The following is a 22,197-nucleotide window of genomic DNA, read 5'->3' on the forward strand; positions in this document are numbered from 1 at the left end:
TATCGACTTGGAACAATTTTGAGGATGACACCGGCTTCGAGATGTGCGCCGTCAAACTTCCGATAAAAATGCATTATTGTTCCTCTATTATTATTTTCATAAAAACGTTTTCATTTGCGGACACACAAAAGTAACGGGAACAACAGCGCATTTTATTCGGACAATTTGAAAAGCAATATTCCGAAACTGGTGCGGTCCTGATATTTTTCTTTTACGCGGCCTTATCATGCATAATCAGTGTGCACACGTCAAACGTTTTTCGCGGTTTCAGGGACGTTGCGTGACAGTTTACAGGCAACAGCCGAAGCGGGGGCTGCCCGACAATCTTTTCACCAATCAAGGAGGGATAGTGGTACAAATAGAAGCTGATTGGAATTACGTTATAGTGTGCCAAGTGTCACAAGTGCGAACAGTGTCGTAGGTTACACAAACGTCAATCTTTTATTCGAGAAACTGTGTGCTAAAGCTTTGACAACCTCGAAAATACGTGTTAGTCCTCTCTTACGAAGTCAACATCACATATCAAAAGAAGTGAGCATTTTATTAATTCCCGTGTGCCAGTCGCTTACCCTAAGCGGTAACGTTTGTGCCAACATTCGGGGCCGCGGGCTGATCGATTCACTGGTCGTATGCGTACAGTGTTACGTTGTAGGGAAAGCAGGCTTCCAGGCAGTCATATTCGCTGGCGTATCTGTTGTCATTGCCATAACAGCCACCGTAGTAGAACGTCTTGCAGTGCCCGACTTCCCGGTCGTAGTACCACAACCTAATATTCAATCCGCACGGCTCCTGGTCCGGGAGTGAGTCGCAGTCTGTCTCATTAAACACATGTCTGACGTGAAATCCCGTCGTCGTCGTACCTGTGCAAGACAAAATTAAGTGCTTCAAGAAATACTCAAACGTAGAGTCAGCGTTACAGCCTTTGTCAAAAGTATGGGAGTCACTCCGACTGTGTAAGAAATATCCAATCAAATAACAACAAGAAAAACAGTAGAGTATGCGCAGCTAGAATAATATACGGAATCTCTCGTAACGCGTAGGTATTGAGTGCAGTTATAAAAACCTGGGCATGAATATTAGTAACATGTGAACACAGTTTGCAAATAAAGCAAGAAGAAATCGACAAGAGATCGAGACAGTGTCTGAAGCATCAAAATAAGTTTAGTTTCTTTGTGTTGGCGTCAGAATGTTTATAACGCTCTGCACACCGAAACACACGCTCCTTTATTCTCTGCCGTTGAAATAAAACTTGTGTCTTTTCTCTTTTAAGATGTTCCTAAAACTTGCTGCGAAACAAGTTCTCCGCTTCGGTATAGGTACGTAAATATCAAAATGCGTCCGCACGTGTAAACCTCATATCACGCTCGGAGGGAAGATGCTAAAAAATTTTCACTTGGGCACATACAAACGCTGTTTGTTTCTTGCATGGTCTCAGCGTATGCCGCATTGCAGGACTTGTAGGCCAGCCCCATCGATACCTATTGAATAACTTTCTCACACTAGTATAGTCGGAACTCCGCGCAGCGCACGCTGCAGTACTGACAAGACACAAGGTATTTTGTGCCGAGGTGTAAGAGTGGTAAAGATTTACGGCAGACTTGTGACGTTTCGTGAGTGAGCGCTAGGAATGAAAAATGAAGCTACTATATGCATTTGCGATATGTTCAACCTTACACTTGAAGAGATGTTCTTAAAGCCGCACACATTTCGTAAACCGCTGTGGCTGGCGCCACATGATACTTGATGTGCATGAAGTAAATATGGTGCTTCAACAGGTCTTGCAATATTGAAGGAATGGCAGACAGTTTTCACCGCAAATGATTAGGACGCCATGAGCACATAGAGCGGGAACCACTAGTGCTCCCCTGACAAGGTTTAAATATTACCCGCAGTTTAATGAAAGTGTACGAGTATGTATATGCTAAACCACTGAAAACAATACTGAAAACCTGGACAAGCGGGGCAATCTGTAGTTTTCCTGAACACCGAATGTAAATTTGGTGCATTTCGCGACAACAATATTGCTGAAGACCGGCTCCAGTCAATTTGGTAGACGCACGTACACAGTTAAAACTACTGTTGGGACATTTTTTTCGAAACCAGGACATCTTTCGAAAATCTCAACTCTAGTAATGACTATTTGTTTGTATTATTCAATGAAAACCTGGCGACATTGTGAGAACAGCGGTCTAAGTTGTTGTAGAAGAACGACTATGGCAGATCAGTTCTGCGAGAGTCCACAACGCAGGGGAAAGCTCACGAAGGAGAAAATTGTTGCCCACACGAAATTTAGCAAGACGCTAGAGTACAGTTTACAATGGGTTTCCTTCGCAACCTCGGCGACAGTCAGGTGGGGGAATATTTTTTTTAAGAACGACTGCGCTCCAAGTTTGTATCTTGCATTGCGTCCTCCAGGTCAACATTATGTGTGACACCTTTTCTTTTCTGAAACCTTTTCTGAGACCGTACCTCTCATATCGTCGTAAAATACCGGTTTGGCCCTGCGACTGTATACTTAGCATTCGGAATGAAGAGAGAGAGAAAGAAAAAAACGGAAGACACTGTGTCGAGAGTAAAGTGCGAAACGGCGGAAGCTTGACACCATTGCCAATGGCGATTTGTTGCGTCGGAAGCACCACGGAGGCACACAACTCGTACACTGTTATGTGAATGTTTGTTCATTAAATGCCTGCAACGTCGTTTTCGACGAAGTGTCTGTTAAAGTAGTTTGTGGCCACCTGGAACTGTTGCAGCGCCGTTTGTGGATCAGGAGGAGACTCGTGTTCCATGGCGTTGTCGGGTTGTAGTTGGCCATCCTCATCATGCACTTCGCTCGATTGACTTGTACTTGCTCAGCTTGCCGCGGCAAGATGGCGGTCACGGCACTTCTGAGCTTCATTTGCCTTGGTACCCGGAGATGCAGCGAGTCGCTTCAAACGCATTGCCTCTCTTGCGTTGGCCCGTCGCGTTCCTGGACTCTGTGGTGTCGGACGCGCTTCGCCGCCCTGATGCATGCGACGTATATGCTCAGCCTCTCTTGAGCGCTGCTTGCGTTCAGCGGCTGCCGCACGTCGCGTGTAGGGAGACACTGGGTTGGCGAGACGAGGCATCTTTCCCACACGATACCGCAAAGTAAACTGCCGCCATCGCCGCCGCCACGCCACACCCAAGCAGACGGTCGCCACGCGTGCCTCGCGACAGTGACGTCAGGTCACACAGCGCCCAATCGGGAGGCCACCTCAAGCGCCTGACGACAGCGACGTCAGGGCGCACCGTCAACACACGGCCGCCACGCGTGCCGATGTGATGAGTCATTCCGCGCGGCGCCGAACTACCCCGACACCCGCACTTGAAGACAGTGACGTCACGCACGCGAGCCAATCAGGAGGCGCACACCTGCGCCTAGCGACAGTGACGTCAAGACACAGAGGACGCCAATCAGGAGGCCGGATAGCTGTGACAGCTTCTGCTAACGACAGATGACCTTGACAATGAGCCATTAAAGGTTTCTAGCTTAAAACCTTGCATGTGAGGGATTACTTTTTTCATTGTTCTTTCTTAGTGTGCTGTCTCTGTTCGCACTTCATCTCTTATAATAATAATAATGCCTTTATTTCCATCCCAAGGAATGAAGAACCAAGTAGCCCCACAACGTGTTCTACGGTAATTACAGCGCAAAACACCGAAGTGCGGAAAGGCTAACGCGAAATTAGAGGAACCAATACCAAGATTAGAACAGCTTGCCTAAATCGCCTTTCTAATGAATTACGAATGATAACAGTTCCACGTGCAGTGTCGAGGTTATCCACTTTGTTTCTTTATCAGACGTCATACATTTGAAGATCGGCCGCAGAAAGAACTGGCTATCACAATATATCTCATACAGCCGGCTCCTCTGATGTCCCTAAGCCTAGCTATAGACGGTACAAATATACAACCTGTTTGGTTTTTCTAGGTCTCCACATGTGCCATGTGAAGTGTTAGTGGCGGGGTCCGCCAGATGGCGGAGCGTGTCAAGGGAAGAAGAGTAAAGGGAAAAGAGAGAAGAGAGGGAAAGGAGTAAATTCAAAATGTCAAGAGCATCTTTGGTTACCAGGTACAATGAGTAGGAAAAAAAACTTGGCTGGGCGGTACCTATCTGTGGACCGGAAATAATTGCACAGAGAAGAATAAAGAGTTAGTGGAATGCATAAGCGCTGATATTAAGGGTTTCAGAAATGGTGCTGAAATTGTCCTATTAGGTGACATAAATGCCCACATACCGGATTGAGATGGCTATGCCAAACAACGTTCGGGAAGTCAATGCTAGACCTTTGCGAGCAACATAACCTCGTTATCGGGAATACTTGACCTAAGTGTGAAGGGCAGATCACGTGGGAAGGGGAAAACCGGCAATCGACCATTAATTACTGTCTGATGGCAGAAGGAATTCATAAGTTGAGAGAAATGATCATTGATGAGGAAGGGTATAGCAGCATAGGGAGTGACCATAAACACATCATTTGGAAAATACAATATGTAGTTGGGAAAGAGAACAAGAAGTGCAAAATGGCCAGTTCAAATTCGAACGCTGAACAAATAACAAATATAGTCACTAGAGTCGAGGATGGATGGATGGATGAAAACTTTATTTCGTCCTGCAAGTAGTGATAATTAAGGGCCACTCCCACGTCGGGACCGGAAGGCCTAGCTTCACGGCCACATCGTGAGCCTGCTGGACAGCCCGGAATTGTTCATCCAGGTCCTGGCTGCGAAGTGCAGCCTCCCACCTGGACGCATGCTTGATCGCCGAATCTTCAATTCTTTCGCAAGACCAGAGCATGTGTTCGAGCGTGGCTAAAGCACCACAATCTTGGCAATAAGGCTCTGTATACGTCTCCGGATAAAACATGTTCAGTCTCCGTGGTACGCTACAATACTTAAAGCGCTACAACGCGCTACAACACTCAAAGACGGTCGCACAATTCGCATGTCCTTAAAAACTTCAGCAAAGGCCTTGAGTGCCGAAGTCCGTCTGGACCAGTGTTCTAGAGCTTTTTCCTCTGTAAAGGGGCGATTGTCCAGTTTTTCGAGCTCGGTCACGAGCACTTTTCTTGGCACTTTGTAACGCGGACAGTCACGAAGGAGGTGCACAATTATCTCCTCGCAGCCGCAGGTGTCGTAAGTAGGGCTGTCGGCCATTCCAATGCGGAATGAATAGGAGTTCGTGAATGCCACGCCGAGTCACAGGCGGCACAGAGGTGTTGCTTCCGCTCGTGGTAACCCTGGTGGTATACGGAGTTGCAGACGTGGATTCAATCTGTGGAGACGTACGTTTGTGAATTCACTGGTGTTCACAGATTCTGCGTAAGCTCGAGGGCGAGGGAGCGAAGACTTGTGGCTGCATCTATTCGTGACAGTGGTATTGGTACAACATGGGCTTCATCGTGGGCCGATCGGGTGGCGTCATCCGCACTGTGATTTCCCGAAATTCCGCAGTGACCCGGTATCCACTGGTAGATGACGTTGTGCCCCTTGTTCATTGCGTGATGGTGGAGTAGTCGGATGTCTGCGACTAGTTGCTCATTTGGTCCGTGATTGAAAGGGGACATCAGAGACTGGAGAGGTGCCTTCGAGTCACAGAAGATGGACCATGAATGTGATGATTTGTGACCAATAAACTCCAGAGCAGCACGGATTGCTGCGCGTTCTACAGCCGTCGATGATGTAATGTGAGACATCTTGAACTTGAGGGTGACAGAATCTGCGGGAGTTACAACTGCTCCAGCTGAAGTTTTAGAGGAGACAGAACCGTCCGTGTGAACGTGGATGCGTTCTTTGTGCTTGACATGTAGGAACGAAAGCACAGTTTGATTGAGGGCGAAAGATGACATCTCCGTTTTCTTTTTGATACCGGGAATAACAAGAAGAGCGTGGAGTGGATGGAGGCACCACAGCGGTAGAGATGTTCGTGCTGCAGGCGTGAAGTTCGACGGTAAGTTCTATGGCTGGCGGTAATAATCTTGCTAAACGCTGAACGAGGTCGAGCGGCAGGAAGGGAGGCGCGATGATGCGATGGAAGTCGGGCGAAGTACCTGATATGCATCCTTAAAGCGTCTACATGTACACGTAATACGTATCAAAATGTAGATACGTCTTGATGGGTTGGTCATGCGCGATGGCTATTGTAGCTGCCGTGGATGCACATCTGGGAAGACCCAGGCAAATTCGTAGAGCTTGAGCTTGTACACGCTGGAGGGCATGGAGGTTGGTCTTACCGGTCCCACCCAATACAGGTAAGCTATAGCGGAGGATACCAAGGAACAGTGCGTTATAGAGTTGGAGCATCGCACTCATAGACACACCCCATGACTTTCCCCCCAGGAAATATAAGCACGTGGGTCATCATGACTAATTTCCTTTTTAGGTAGGAAATATGAGGACTCCAGGAGAGGTCTCGATCTGTTATCACTCCTAGAAAGATGTGCGTCTTCTCGTAGGCACTCGGCTGTCCATTAATTCTGACAACGTATGGTGCCATTGCTTTGCACGTGAAAGCGACCATAGAGCACTTCTCGGAGGACACCTCAAGACCTCGCGCTCAAAGATGACCTAATGTTAGTGTGGCCGCTTTTTGAAGTCTGGCGCATGCCTGGGGACGCGTCGCTCCTGATGACAAAATGCATATATCGTCTGCATAGATCGACACATGGACGGATTGCGGTTGGGTATGAGCCAGGTCGATGAGCACGAGGTTAAATAGAGTGGGGCTCAAGATTCCGCCTTGTGGTACGCCACGGTAGGTGCTGTGTTGTGATGACGCACCATCCTCTGTTTGCACAAAGAATGATCTGTCCTTCAAGAAGCTGAATATCCATCGAAAAACAAGGCCGCCTAGGCCGACATCACCCAAGGCGTCCAGGATGGCTCGATGGGTTACGTTGTCATAAGTGCCTTTAACATCCAGGAACATCGCCGCTGACAGCCTCCTTAGGCTTTTTTCGTGCTGTACAGACGAGACAAGATCTGTGACGTTGTCTACAGAAGAGCGTCCGCGTCGAAAGCCTGCCATAGCGTCATGGTATAACTTGTAGTGTTCTAGATACCACTCTAGACGCGTCAGCACCATCCTCTTCAATACCTTTCCTAGACAACTGGCCGGAGCAATGGGTCGATAAGACGCCACGTCTAGGGGTGATTTACCTGGTTTGAGTAGAGGCACAAGGCGGCTGGACTTCCATGCAGCAGGAACCACTCCTCCACGCCATGAATTATTGTACACGTCTAGAAGAGCAAACCGGGCTGTTTGACCGAGGTTTCCAAGAGCTGCGTATGTGACCCCGTCAAAGAGAATATAAATACCTTGGTATATGGATAAACGAAGGCAATGTATGTGTGGAACCACAGAAAAAAAAACAATAACAGTGAAGGCGAAGAAAAATGCAGCCATAAGGGGGAGGAGGAAAGAGAAAAGTAGAAGGCAGGGAGGTTAACCAGAATAATGTCCGGTTGGCTACCCTACACCGGGGAATGGGAAAGGGGAAAACAAAGATAACAGGAAGCACAGAGAGCTATGGAGATACAATAGGTACGAGTCCTCTGAGGTATGTGGAAAGATATAATGGTTCCACGACTTACTTTTGGAAATGCGGTTGTTTGCTATAAATCAGGGGTACAACGAGGACTCGATGGGAACCAAATGTCAGTGGGCCGCCTCGCATTGGGCGCTCACGGGAAGACTACAAATGAAGCTGTGCAGGGTGATATGGGCTGCACTAGTTTTGATGTGAGGGAAGCTCGCAGTAAAATTGAGTACGTAGAACGGCTGAGGAATATGCAAGAAAGTAAATAGGCTGGGAGAGTGTTCAGGTATATGTACAGGAAAAACATTGATTCACAGTGTAGGAAACGAACTAGGGAGCTTACCAACAAGTATGCGGCCTGTAGGGTGGGCAACACAGCAACAAAGAACGTCAAGCGCAAAGTCAGAGAGGCTGAAATAATCTCATTGGTGGCGGCAATGGAAAATAAACCTGCCATGAGTAAATACTTAAGAGGAAAAAACGAAATCAGAAGAGAAGTCCCAAGTCGCCAGCGCCAAGAAGATGAAGACGATGGAGACCTCGTAACCGCGAAACTCTTGAAAGACTCAATAAAAGTTTTTACTCACTCACTCAGGAAAGAAACAATTTATAATAACTCAAAGGGAAGCTTATTACTTTTCGAAGCGAGATCGGGATGCCTTAGAACACGCACCTATAAAGCGAGATATAAGATGGAAGAAGAAACATGTGCTTGCTACGGTAAAGCTAGGGAAACTATGGGGCATGTTGTATTAGAATGTGAAGACGTCTACGCAGCGGTCGATTTAGGCACCACTGACCTCCTTGAAGCCCTTGGGTTCAGCGAGAGCAGTGTACAGATAAACATGTCCACAATAGGGATTAGTAAGAGGCGATTGGAGGATTGGCGGAAGAAACGTTCGGAAACTACAAAAAGAAAAAACGGAGACGTAAAAAGCGCAGTTCGCAGTAGAGGATCAGAAAATGTGGTTGTGGGAGTTCATAGTGTTTTTTTTTATTGTTTAATCTAGGTAGGACATTAAGTAGTATAATAGTAAGAGCTGGGTGGCGCAACCCACTGCCCCTTTCCAAAGGGAACGCTCATAACATCCATCCACATCCATGCATCCAGAAGCTCGAGATAGGAGCCAGGCTGCATGCACGCGTCATACACGACGCGTTACTATGGTGGCTAGACCCATAGCGTTGGGGTTGTGGTAAACTACTACCGCGTGTCGCTGCGAAGCTTCAATGTTAATCGCACCAACGTCGTCATCCATCGTGTAATGAGTTCCGCCTGAATGTTCTTATTTAACCAACTGAACGTTGCAATTTGTCGCGCAACTCGTTTGAACTGGCCGTATTGCGTTGTATATATGTTACATTTAATTCAAATAAAGTGATTTGTTCGCATTGAAAAAGAAACAGGGTGTATTGTTATAGAACAGCTTTTAGTAGTAAACGAAGTGAGCAATGAGCGTAAACCTTACCCAGACAGACGCAACACAAAGCACAGAAAAGAGATGTTTCCATCCTGTAAATCATGCGTGCGCGGAGCGCTTGGGAACATTCCGCCAGTTTGTACGAGCACGTATGAGATGGTGCGTGTAGCTCATATTACTCCTTCGGAATCAGCAACAGGTGGGGCTTTAAAAGAGCAGTTTTGATTGCGCGAGGCTTCGCATGAAAGCTTTCTGTCACACAGCGCGTCTACGCTAAACGACTCCTTAGGGACCTTCATGCTTATGTACGGGGCTCTCTTGAACCGGGCACCGGCCCATAATTCACGTGTCCCTCCGTTGAGCGCTTTGTACAGGGGCGGTAAGACGTTCTTTATGAGGTTATCTTGGGATCCAGCTGTATTGAGATTTTGTACTGTACGAACCGTTTGTCACCGGCGGGCGACATTATCAAGACTCCCCATTTGCGCGAACATTCTTTCTCAAATTTCTGCGCTAACTTGCGGACCATTTACCGGATATTAAGTGCCAGCCGATGAGTGTGTCACACAAACTTGCATACCTTGTTTTTAATTTTTAAGTTCTTTTTTTTCTCTCACCGCGCTACTCCTCCTTAATCTGTCTCGTGTTCTCCACTCACTTCTTTTCCTGTCTGCATTTTCTCTTTTAGAGTGGGCCAGGCATTGTGCCCCTTCTAAAGCAGTTGCCGACAGGCTTCCCTTCTCCTCTCTTCGATTGTTTCCGTGTAAGCAGACCTAATAATAATTGATCGTGTGAAATATATGTAGAGATGCTCACTTATGTGAGGAGCTAGGAGGGATATATATAGAAAAGAGGAAAGGCAGTTAGGTTAACCTGAAGCACATCTGGTTTGCGCTACCTTACACTGGGAGAGAGAGAAAGAAGGGGAGAGAACGAACAGTAGTTGTGTACGCACGTGAAGGGGCGAAGCAAGTCTAAGGACGGTCGCAAAGACCTGTCGATGTGAGGTATACTGCAGCAATGCTCGCATTGCTTCATGCGCTAGCGAAAGAGTAGCTGTAAATCCTCGCCTCATTTGCGGTCTGGCACGCAGCTGGAGGAATCGTGCGATAAATACTGCCCCGCGTGTTTCAAAAGTTTAACCCGTAATCAACATCATAATAGCGGGCGCCCATTTCCGGAGTGATTGCGCACAGAATACGAGAAAAAAAGCGACGCTGGTTTGACGTCGACACAGTAAAAAAATTACCGACGATTACGTTACTTCCTAATGCGAAATGTGAGCGCAGCAAATAAGGTGTTTCACCTTTTGGATAGATTGAGGCAAAGAAATCGAGCAACACATGTATGCGCTATCACATAATTTTTTTTTATTTTGCACACGTATTCCTTTAACAAAGACTCCACTAACAGTTTTTGACAGTCATGAAGGAAGCTTTGTGGTCGGAGAAATAGACTGATATATGTTCGACTTGGTACACCAATGCTTGATTCTCAAAGACGAGATCTATACAAGTGCCTCGCGAGGTTGTCACAGCCGTGGGGGAAGCAGAGGCTAAGCGCCGCCGCCGAGAAGACCCTGCCGTTCGCGCCGCCGAAGCGGAGGCTCATCGCCGCCGTCGAGAGCAACCAGCAGTAAGCGAGGCTGAAGCAGAAGCTCATCGCCGCCGCCGAGAAGACCCTGCAGTTCGCGCCGCCGAAGCGGAGGCTCATCGCCGCCGTCGAGAGCAACCAGCAGTAAGCGGAAGCGGAGGGGGGCGGCGTGTACACCCAGCGGCAAACGATGGGGGCAGAAGCGCGCGCAGCAAGCGGACAACACGATAAAGGGAGGAGGGAAGAGATAGCAGCGACTGACTGATGCCGCTGACGGCGATAGTGAGTCAACCCCAGCTATCCGCCACACAAGAACAGGGGGGGGGGACCCTTTCCTCCTCTTTCTGCATGGCGGCGACGGTGTTCTATGCAGTCACGTTATCTTGACTCTCTAGCGGCGTCAGCGGCATCCAGCGGTATCAGTCGGTCGCTGCTAGCGCTGGGGGGATGAAAGGGGGGCGGAGCTGGTTACGAGGCCGACGACGACGCCGACGACGACGACGACGCGAAACCCAGGAACGGACGCCAAAGAGCTGCGCTCTAAAAGTACCGTTCGCTGCCAGTGGACGTCTTTTTGCCTTTAATTTCACGATGTTATGGTACACATGCTTATCGCACAAACGATTGGTTTCTGGATTTGGTGGTTCCAAAGTAATTCGCTCCGACTTATTTGACCACCCGGCGTTTCTTTGGACCGTGAAAGTGGATCTTAATACTCGAGCGTTCTTTCCTGTTGCCCGCATGGAAATGTGACGGAAGCGGCCAGGAATTCGAACCCGCGACCTCGTGTACAGCAACAGAACGCCATAGCGGCACAAACACCTACTGGCGTGCACACGCATAGGAGCACTAAAAACTGTTCCCAAGTATGAATGAGACGTGTGTAGCTTTGAAGAATACGAGAAACATCTTTGTTGTACTAACATAACGCGCAGACAGTGCGTTTTTTACGCTGCCCGTAAATGTCTCGTGGCTAGTAGCTGTCTGTCATTTGTCCTTCTCCTATGTCTCGTATTTTCTAAGTGAGGGTAGCAAACCGCCTGCCATCTTGGTTGCAGATGCATATCGTTTTAATTTAGTGACACATACCCACGATGTGGGATTGGCCATGAAGCGGGTAGCTCAAAATAAAATAAGGAATGGGATATGTAAGCTGTAATAAATCGAAATTTCAGAATTGGTAGGTCAGAATAAAAAAAGATAGATTAGACAGAATCATTTTATAAATATGTAAGATTAAATGACAGAAAAGTAAAACGATTCCAGATGAATTTTGTTGAAGAAATGAACATTTGAATACTGAATTTAGAATTTCAATATCATTGATTCCACAAGAAAATCCTGAATGGCAGCGCAAACCGCCCCATCGCTGTGCCCAAAATTCAAGGGACGCAAGGATAGCAGATTTTGAGTAGGAAAATCTAACTGAAGAAGGGGAGGCGATGTTCTAAGGTTCATTTCCTCAAAGTAATAAATCGTCGATAAGAAATGAAGAAAAAATGTTTTATGGTATCAGTTTATATGCAAAAAGAGCAAGTCGAACTGAAGAAGAACGGCAGATTGGCCGCGTTGGTGGTCTTCGATAACGTTTAGAAACATTGCAAGGACGTACACTGGACGAGGGAATAGAGGATCCCATCCTCTATTCTCTTGTCCGGTGTACGTCTTTCTTCTGTTCTTAAGCATCAAAGAACAATTGGATTCGGGATCAAGACCAGTCCTGCGTAAATAAAAATTTAAAAGTGGTATGCGGCAGCATGGTTTACTAACACCTACATCAAGTCTTGTTTGGAATAGATTACGTTTACAAGGGCTCCATTGGGGCTTAATGCCGGGGTATTTGTTATAGACGGCACAGAACATTCTTGCAGCATCATTCGCCTTTGCAATGTTGCCGCTACGATGAAAGCTAATGAAGTGAGCATTTGAATGGACAAACCATCTAGTGATCGACCGCCTGCACCAATGCATCTGCCGTTTCATTTGGATATAGACCTACGTGCCCGGTACCCAAACCAATCGTCTATAGGTAAAGTGGCGAGGTACTAATGATTTAAACGCTCGCAAAACCTGCGAGTCACTTGGTACAGTGAGCGAAGAACACGAAGATAACGAATCAGTTGCGCCCACTATAGAATTTACTGACCGGCTGAAGTTACGACGGGCCAAAACTACTGCTAAATATTTCAAAAGAAAAATTAGTACAAAATCAGGCAGACGAGGGGAAACTGACTAGTCGATGAGATTATGACAGACCAATACCACACTTCTCTACGTTTTCCGAGGTGTCGCTCTCTTTGCTTGTTTCATAAAGTAATCCAACAAAGTAGCATTAATATTCGGTAAAACAGAGGTTTTAAATTACTAGCAGAAAAATATACCGTAAAGTGTGTCGGAACTCAATTTTCTTCCTTGCAAATGAGAGTTGCTTCAAAATTCAGTGGATCGAGAAGAGTTTGCATCAAATCGACTTGAGGTCCGGGGAATCGCGGCCAATGTAAAAAATGAACAAACCAGCGGAGAAATGATAACTGTTAGGCAACGTATTAGTGGTGCTTCGTATGCCCTTAAAGATATTTAAGAAAACACGGGGAAGGCGGGAGTTTGAAATTCAAGGCTATGAGCAAAACGAGAACAAGATAAAGGCGGGAACCAGCGTTTCGACATGTGGACTTCTCTTCAAGACGACATATGCTTTCTCCGGCACAATATATTTAGGTAGGCTTCTTCCAAAGAGGAGAGGGGTAAGGCCGGTGGGTGCGGCAACGACCGAAAGTGTGTGAATGGCGAGGGTGAAGAACTGGGAATAAAGGAGTGCTGTGCACAAGGCCGCTAACACGGCCGTGTGGCAGCCGGCGTATCAACGGCCGTGCACAAAGTACCCCTCTATTATCTGCTTCGCTGGACGTCGTCGGCTATGCTGTCTCTGAAATAAATAACAATAGCAATGGCAGAACAAGGTGCTCGTGAAAAAAATGAGGACGTTACTGAACTGGAATAAATATATAAATAAAAATAAATAAAAGAAAAAGGGAAAGGAAGTGAAAGAAAAGAGAAAACCATTAGGCAACCAAACTAAGTCTCCTTGTCTACAGATTGAAATTTAGCATAGCGAATAGATTCTAAAGCTCCCTTTGAAACGTTTGTGCCTATTGGTTGCAATGACTGGAACATATTGATAACGTATTATTCTTTTTATTTTCTTTCTCCTTCAGAACGGAAATTCGACTGTAAGAGGTACAGTTTGAGTTCATCGAAGTTGTGGCCTGGTGGATAGAAATGCTCGGCGATGGCCTTGGGAAGCTATTTAGCTGTGTACGCGCGATGTCCGTTTAATCAGATGTTCATTGATTGTCCCATTTCAACGATATATTCTTTCTTACAGAAGGAACATTCAAGCATATAAATAACATCTGAACTTGTACAAGTAAAGCTAGTTTTCACTTCGTTCGTATAACTACTTGCGGTGCTTTTAATTTTAGTGTCACTTTGAAGGTGCTGCATGTTCTCCACCTGGGACGAAAACATGCTTTTATTACGGAGGAATGACGTTGGCTGACTTTTTCGCGCACTAACATGTCTTTAAAGATCCTGTTGCAACGATAGGTAATCCTTGGTACATCAGGGAACGCTTTTCTCAGACGCTCGTTACTTCATAATGCTCGGTAATATTTTCGTAGCAGGTTGTTTATGTATGGGAAGGCATTATAATATGTTCTATTGAAGGCTGGCGGACGGTCACATTCTGGAGTAGGCTCTTTCTTAGCTAATTCCGACATCTCTCAAATCCTCCCTCTACATCATAAGCCCTGTGGAGAGCAACTTGTGGATGGTTTCTTTCTGCTTGCATTACTTTAAGGTCATTTAGGTGGTGGATAACATAGTTGTTCTCGCTGTAGATTCTTTGTATTAGTTTCGTTTGTCCGACAAAAATTCCTCGCTTGCAATGTCGGGGACAATGACTGATGCAGTGTAAATACATAATTTAAATTTTAGTCTAATTATTTAAATCTTCGGCTAAGGCCTTTTTTCATCTGTTCTGACCTATCCGAACAGCCATAAGTGACCTCTTCTAGCAGGCTTCCCGAACTTGTCGCCTGCGTGCACACTTGGCCGAATTGGCTCTCCACTTGTGCTTGTCATGGCAGGCTGACTGGCCGACCTTCCCGCCTCCATACACACTTCGCCTAACGCGCTCTCCATTTCTTGTGCTTTTTCTGGCTGGCTGGTCAAATTTTCCACCTCCGTACACATTTCTCCAAGGAGCCCTCCGTTTCTTGTGCTTTTTCTGGCAGGATGACCTAACTTGCTACCACTGTACAGACTTCGCCTAGCAGGCACTCCATTTTTGTGCTTTTTCTCGCAGGCTGGCCGAACTTACCACTTCCGTGCACACTTCGTTTAACGGGCCCTCCGTTTGTTCTGCACTTTTGACAAGCTGGCCGAACTTGCCAGCTCTGTGCACACTTGGCCTAACGGGCCCTCCATTTCTTGGGCCTTTTCTGGGAGGGCGGCCGCACTTCCCTTCTTCATATATACTTAGCCTAATGGGCCCTCCGTTTCTTGGGCTTTTTTCTGGAAGCCTAGCTGAACTTGAGACCTCGCACACTTCGCCTAACAGGCCCTCCGTTTCATGTGCCTTTTTCAGGCAGGCTGGCCAAACTTACCGCCTGTGTACACACTCGGCCTAACGGGCCCCTCCATTTCTTGTACTTTGTTTGGCAGGCTGACTGAACTTGCCGCCTTCATACAGACTTGCATTAACGGGCACTCTGTTTCTTGTGATTTTTCTGGCAGGCTGGTCAAACTTCCCATCTCCATACACGCTTGGCCTAACGGGGCCTCCGTTTCTGGTCTTTTTTCTGGGAGGTTAGTCAAACTAGCCACCTCTTTACACACTTCGCCTAACGGGCCCTGCGGTTCTGTTCCTTTTCGTGGCCGGCTCTCCTAATTTGCAACCTTCGTGCACACTCGGCCTAACGGGCCCTCCATTTCCTGTGCTTCTTCTGGCAGGCTGGCCTAGCTTGCCACCTCTGTACACAGCTGGCCTAACTTGCCCTCCATTTATCGTGCTTATTGTGGGAGGCTGCATGAACTTGCCACTTCCATACATACTTGGCTTTATGGGCCCTCTGTTTCTTGTGCTTTATCTGGCTTGTCCTAGCGGGCCATCCGTTTATTGTGCTTTTTCTGGCAGGCTGGCCTATCTTGCCTCGTCTGTACACGTTTGGCCAAACGGGACCTCCGTTCTGTCTGCTTTTTCTCGCAAGCTGGCCGAATTTACCTCTTCCGTGCAAACTTTGTTTAAAGCGCCCTCCATTTCTTCTGCTTTTTTGACAGGGTGGCCGAACTTGCCACCTCCGTGCACACATCGCCTAACGGGCCCTCCATTTCTGTGCTTCTTCTAGGAGGCTGGCCGAACTTGAGACCTCCTTACAAACTTGGCCTAACCAGCCCTCCTTTTCTTGTGCTTTTTCTGGCAGGTTGGCCGAACCGGCCAACTCCACATACAGTTAGCCTAACGGGCCCTCCATTTCTATTGCTTTTTCTGAAGGCTGGACGTAATTGACACTTACGTACACACTGCGCCTAATGGGCCCTCCGTTTCTTGTGGTTTTTCTGGCAGGCTGGTCTAACTTGCCAGCTCCGTACACACTTGGCCTAACGGGCCCTCCGTTTCATGTGCTTTTTTAAGGAAGGCTGGTCTAACTTACCACCTCTGTACACACTCGGCCTAACGGGCCCTCCATTTCTTGTGCTTGTTCTGACAGGCTGTCCGATCTCTCCGCCTCCATACACACTTGGTTTACCGGGCCCTCCGTTTCCGGGGCTTTTACTGGCAAGCTGGTTGAACTTGCCACTTCTTTACACACTTGGCCTAACGGGCCCAGCGGTTCTGTCGTTTTTCCATGGCGGCTGTCCGAATTTGCCACCTCCATACACGCTTGGCCTAACGGGCCATCCATTCCTCGTGTTTTCTCTTGCAGGCTAGTCGAACTTGCCACTTCCATACACACTTGGCCTAACGGGCCCTCGATTTCTTCTGCTTCTTCTGCCAAGCTGGCCGAACATGACACCTCCGTACACACATGGTCTTATGGACCCTCCGCTTTCTTTGCTTTTTCTGGCAAGCTGGCCTAACTGCCGACTCCGCACACACTCGGCCTAATGAGCCCTTCGTTGTGGCTTTTCTGGCAGGATCGCTGATATTCGCACCTCTGTACACACTTGGCCTAACGGTCCCTCCGGCTCTTGTGTTTTCTTGGTAGGCGGGCCGAACTTCCCGACTCCGCACACACTTGGCCTAGAAGCCCTCCATTTCTTGTCCTTTTTCTGGGAGCCTGCACGAACTTGCCACTTGCTTACATGCTTGTCCTTTTGGGCCTTCCGTTCCTTGTGCTTTTGCTAGTAGGGTGGCCTTTCGTGCCGCATCTTCATGCACTTGGCCTAACGGGCCGTCCATTCTTGCTGCTGTTTCTCGCAGGCTGGCCGAACTTACCACTTCAGTACACAAATCGTTTATCAGGCCTACGATTTCTTCTGCTTTTTTCACAGGCTAGCCGAACTTGCCACATCCGTGCACACATCGCCTAAAGGGACCTCCATTTCTGTGCTTTTTCTAGCAGGCTGACCGAACTTGGTACCTCAGTACAAACTTGACCTCACCGGCCCTCCTTTTCTTGTGCTTCTTCTGGAAGGCGCGCCGAACTTGCCACCTCTGTACACGCTTGGCCTAATGGGCCCTCCGGTTCTTGTACTTTTTCTGGCAAGCTTGCCGAAGTTTTCTATTCCAGGCACACATGGACTAACGGGCCTTGTATTTCTTGCGCGTTTTCTTGGGGACTCGTCGAACTTGCCACTTGCGTACATACGTGGCCTAACTGGCCCTCAGTTTCTTGTGCTTTCTCTGGGAGGTTGGCCGAACTTGTGATCTCCATAAACATTTGGTCTGACGGGCCCTCAATTTCTTGTGCTTTTTTTGAAGGATGGACGTACGTGACACCTACACACACTTCACCTAATGGGCGCTTCGTTTTGTGTTTTTTCTGGCTTGGCTTAACGGGCCCTCGGTTTCTTGTGCTTCTGCTGGCAGGCTGGCCTATCTTGCCACCTCTGTACACACTTGGCCTAAAGGGCCTTCCGTTTTTTCTGCTTTCTATCGCAGGCTGGCCGAACTTACCATTTCCATACACATTTCGTTTAACCGGCCCTCCATTTCTTCTTTTTTGACAGGCTGACCAAACTTGCCGCCTGCGTGCACAGATTGCCTAACGGGCCCTCCATTTCTGTGCTGCTTCTAGTAGGCTGGCCGAATTTCATACCTAAATACAAACTTGGCCTTAGCGGCCCTCCTTGTGTTTTTTCTGGCAGGCTCGCCGAACTTTTCAGCTCCGTGCACACTTGGCCTAGCGGGCCCTCCGTTTATTGTGCTTTTTCTGGCAGGCTTGCCAAACTTTTTTATTCCAGGCACACTTGGACTAACGGGCCTTGTATTTCTTGCGCTTTTTCTTGGGGGCTCGTGAAACTCCCCACCTACGTACACACCTGGCCTAAGGAGCCCTCGGTTTTTGTGCTTTTTCTGACAGACTGGCCAAATTTCCAAGTCCATACACATTTGGCATAACGGGCCCTCCATTTCTTCTGCCATTCCTGGCAGGGCGGCCGAATTTGCCACCTCTATATACACTTAGCCTAACGGGCCGTGCGTTTCTTGTGCTTTTTATGGCAGGCTGGCTGAACTTGTGACCTCCACACACACTCGGCCTAACGGGCAGTCCATTTCGTTTGGTTTATCTGCCAGGCTGGCCGAACTTGCTGCCTCCATACATACTTGGCAGAACGAGCCTTCGTGTCTTGTGCTTTTTCTGATGGCTCGACGTACACACTTCGCCTAACTGGTCCTCCGTTTCTCGTGCTTTTTCTGGCAGGCTGGCCGAACTTACGACTTCCGTACACACTTCGTGTACGGGCCCTCCGTTTCTTCTGCTTTTTTGACTTGCCACCTCGGAACACACTTGGTCTAACGGGCCCTCAGTTTTTTGTGCTTTTTCTGGCAGGCTGCCCGAACTCTCCGACTCAGCACACACTTGGCCTAACGGGCCTTCGGTTCATGTGACTTTTCTTGCAGGGTGGCCGAACTTGCCAGCTCCATATACAGTTAGCCTAACGGGCCGTCCATTTCTAATGTTTTTTTCTGGCAGGTTGGCCGAACTTGCCGCCTCCATACAAACTTTGCCTAACGGGCCCTCCATTTCTTTTGCTTTTTCTGTAGGCTGGACGTACTTGACCCTTATGTACACACTGCGCCTAACGGGCCCTCCGTTTCTTGTGGTTTTTCTGGCAGGCTGGTCTAACTTGCTGACTCCGTACACACTTGGCCTAACGGGCCCTCCGTTTCATGTACTTTATTCAGGAAGGCTGGCCTAACTTACCACCTCCGTACATACTCGGCCTAACGGGCCCTCCATTTCTTGTACTTGTTCTGGCAGGCTGAGCGAACTTGCCGCCTCCATGCACGCTTGGTTTGACGGGCCCTCCATTTCTGGGGCTTTTACGGGCAGGCTGGTCGAACTTGCCACTTCTTTACACGCTAGGCCTAACGGGCCCAGCGGTTCTGTCGTTTTTCATGGCGGCTGTCCGAATTTGCCACCTCCATACACGCTTGGCCTAACGGGCCTTCCATTTCTTGTGTTTTCTCTTGCCGGCTAGTCGAACTTGCCACTTCCATACAGACTTGGCCTAACAGGCCCTCGATTTCTTCTGCTTCTGCTGCCAAGCTGGCCGAACTTGACACCTCTGTACACGCATGGTCTGATGGGCCCTCCGTTTCCTTTGCTTTTTCTGGCAAGCTGGCCTAACTGCCGCCTCCACACACGCTTGGCCTAATGAGCCCTCCGTTTTTGGTTTTTCTGGCAGGCTCGCCGAACTTGCCATCTCTGTACACATTTGGCCTAACGGTCCTTCCGGTTCTTGTGCTTTCTTGGCAGGCGGGCCGAACTTCCCGACTCCACACACACTTGGCCTAGAAGCCCTCCGTTTCTCGTGCTTTTTCTGGGAGGTTGCACAAATTTGCCACTTCCTTGCAAGCTTCCTTTTTGGGCCTTCTGTTCTTTGTACTCGTTCTGGTTTGGCCTAACGGGCCCACCATTTCTTGTGCTTTTGTTAGTAGGTTGGCATATCATGCCACCTCTGTACACACTTAACGGGCCGTCCGTTTTTCCTGTTTTTTCTCACAGGCTGGCCGAACTTACCATTTCAGTGCACATTTAGTTTAACGGGCCCTCCGTTTCTTCTGCTTTTTTGCCAGGCTAGCCGGATTTGCGACATCCGTGCACACATCGCCTAAGGGGACCTCCATTTCTGTAGTTTTTCTAGCAGGCTGGCCGAACTTGGGACATCAGTACAAAGTTGACCTCACCGGCCCTCCTTTTTTGTGCTTCTTCTGGTAGGCTCGCCGAACTTGCCACCTCTGTACACGCTTGGTTTAACGGGCCCTCCGGTTTTTTTACACTTTATGGCAGGCTTGCCGAAGTTTTCTATTCTAGGCACACTTGGACTAATGGACCTTGTATTTCTTGCGCGTTTTCTTGGGGGCTTGTCGAACTTGCCATCTTCGTACATACGTGGCCTAACGGGCCCTCGGTTTCTTGTGCTTTCTCTGGCAGGTTGGCCGATCTTGTGACTTCCGTAAACATTTGGCCTGACGGGCTCTCAATTTCTTCTGCTTTTTCTGAAGGCGGGACGTACTTGACACCTACTCATACTTCACCTGATGGGCGCTCCGTTTTGTGTTTTTTCTGGCTTGGCCCAATGGGCCCTTCGTTGCTTGTGCTTCTGCTGGCAGGCTGGCCTGTCTTGCCACCTCTGTACACACTTGGCCTAACGGGCCCTTCATTTTTTCTGCTTTCTCTCGCAGGCTGGCCGAACTTATCACTTCCGTACACATTTCGTTTAACGACCCCTCTGTTTCTTCTTTTTTGACAGGCTGACCAAACTTGCCACCTACGTGCGCACATCACCTAACGGGTCCTCCATTTCTGTGCTTCTGCTAGTAGGTTAGCCGATCTTGAGACCTCAGTACGAACTTGGCCTTAAAGGTCCTCCTTGTGCTTTTTCTGGCAGGCTTGCCGAACTTTTCTATTCCAGGTACACTTGGACTAACGGGCCTTGTATTTCTTGCGCATTTTCTTGGAGGGCTCGTCGAACTTGCCACCTCCGTACAAACCTGGCCTAAGGGGCCTTCGGTTTTTTGTGCTTTTTCTGACGGACTGGCCAAATTTCCAAGTCTGTACACATTTTGCCTAACGGGCTCTCTATTTCTTGTGCCTTTCCTGGCAGGGTGGCCGAACTCGCCACCTCAATATACACTTAGTCTAACGGGCCTTGCGTTTTCTGTGCTTTTTCTAGCAGGCCGGCTGAACTTGTGACCTCCGTACACACTTGGCCTATCGGGCACTCCAATTCTTGTGGTTTATCTGCCAGGCTGGCCGAACTTGTTGCCTCCAGACACACTTGACAGAACGGGCCTTCGTGTCTTGTGCTTTTTCAGATGGCTGGGCGTACACACTTCGCCTAACTGGTCCTCCGTTTCTCGCGCTTTTTCTGGCAGGCTGGCAGAACTTGCCACCACCATACACACATGGCTTAACGGGCGCTTCGGTTCTTGTGCTTCTTCTGGCAGGCTGGCCGAACTTGCCATCTCTGTACACACTTGCCTAACGGACCCTCCGTCTTTTCTACTTTTCTCGCAGGCTGGCCAAACTTATCACTTCTGTACACACTTCGTTTAACGGGCCCTTCGTTTCTTCTGCTTTCTTTAACTTGCCGCCTCCGAACACACTTGGCTCAACGGGCCCTCGGTTTCTTGTGCTTTTTCTGACAGGCTGGCCGAACTTTCCAAGTTCATACACATTTGGCCTAACAGGCCCTCCATTTCTTGTGCGTTTTCTGCCAGGCAGGTCGAACTTGCTGCCTCCAGACACACTTGGCCTAACTGCCCCTCCATTTCTTCTGCTTTTTCTGATGGCTGGACGTACTTGACACCTACGTACACACTTCGACTAACGGGCCCTCCGTGTCGTGTGCTTTTTTCGGCAGACTGGCAGAACTTGTCACCTCAATGCACCCATGGCCTAAGGGGCGCTCCGTTTTTTTTTGTTTTTTTGACAAGCTGGCCCAACTTACTATTTCTATAAACACTTCGCCTAATGGGCTTTCTGTATTTTCTGCGTTTTTCTGGTAGGCTAGCCGAACTTGAGACCGCATCACACGTCGCCTAACCAACGCTCCGGTTCTTGGGCTTTTTCTGGCAGGCTGGCCGAACTTGCCGACTCCGCACACAATGGCCTAATGGACCTTCCGTTCTTGTACGTTTTCAGGCAGGCTGGCCGAACTTGCCACTTCCGTACGCACTTCGTTTAACGGGCCCTCCGTTTCAACATCTTTTTAACTTGCCGCCTCCGTGCACATGTCTCCTTACGGGCTCTGCATTTCTGTACTTTTTCTAGCAGGCTGGACTGTCTTGCCACCTCTGTACACACTTCGCCTAACGGGCCCTCCATTTTTTCTGCTTTTTCTCGCAGGCTGGCCGAAGTTACCACTTCCGTACACACTTCGTTTAA

The sequence above is a fragment of the Dermacentor variabilis genome, chromosome 11 (assembly GCF_050947875.1).
Source record: "Dermacentor variabilis isolate Ectoservices chromosome 11, ASM5094787v1, whole genome shotgun sequence".
Taxonomy (NCBI): domain Eukaryota; kingdom Metazoa; phylum Arthropoda; class Arachnida; order Ixodida; family Ixodidae; genus Dermacentor; species Dermacentor variabilis.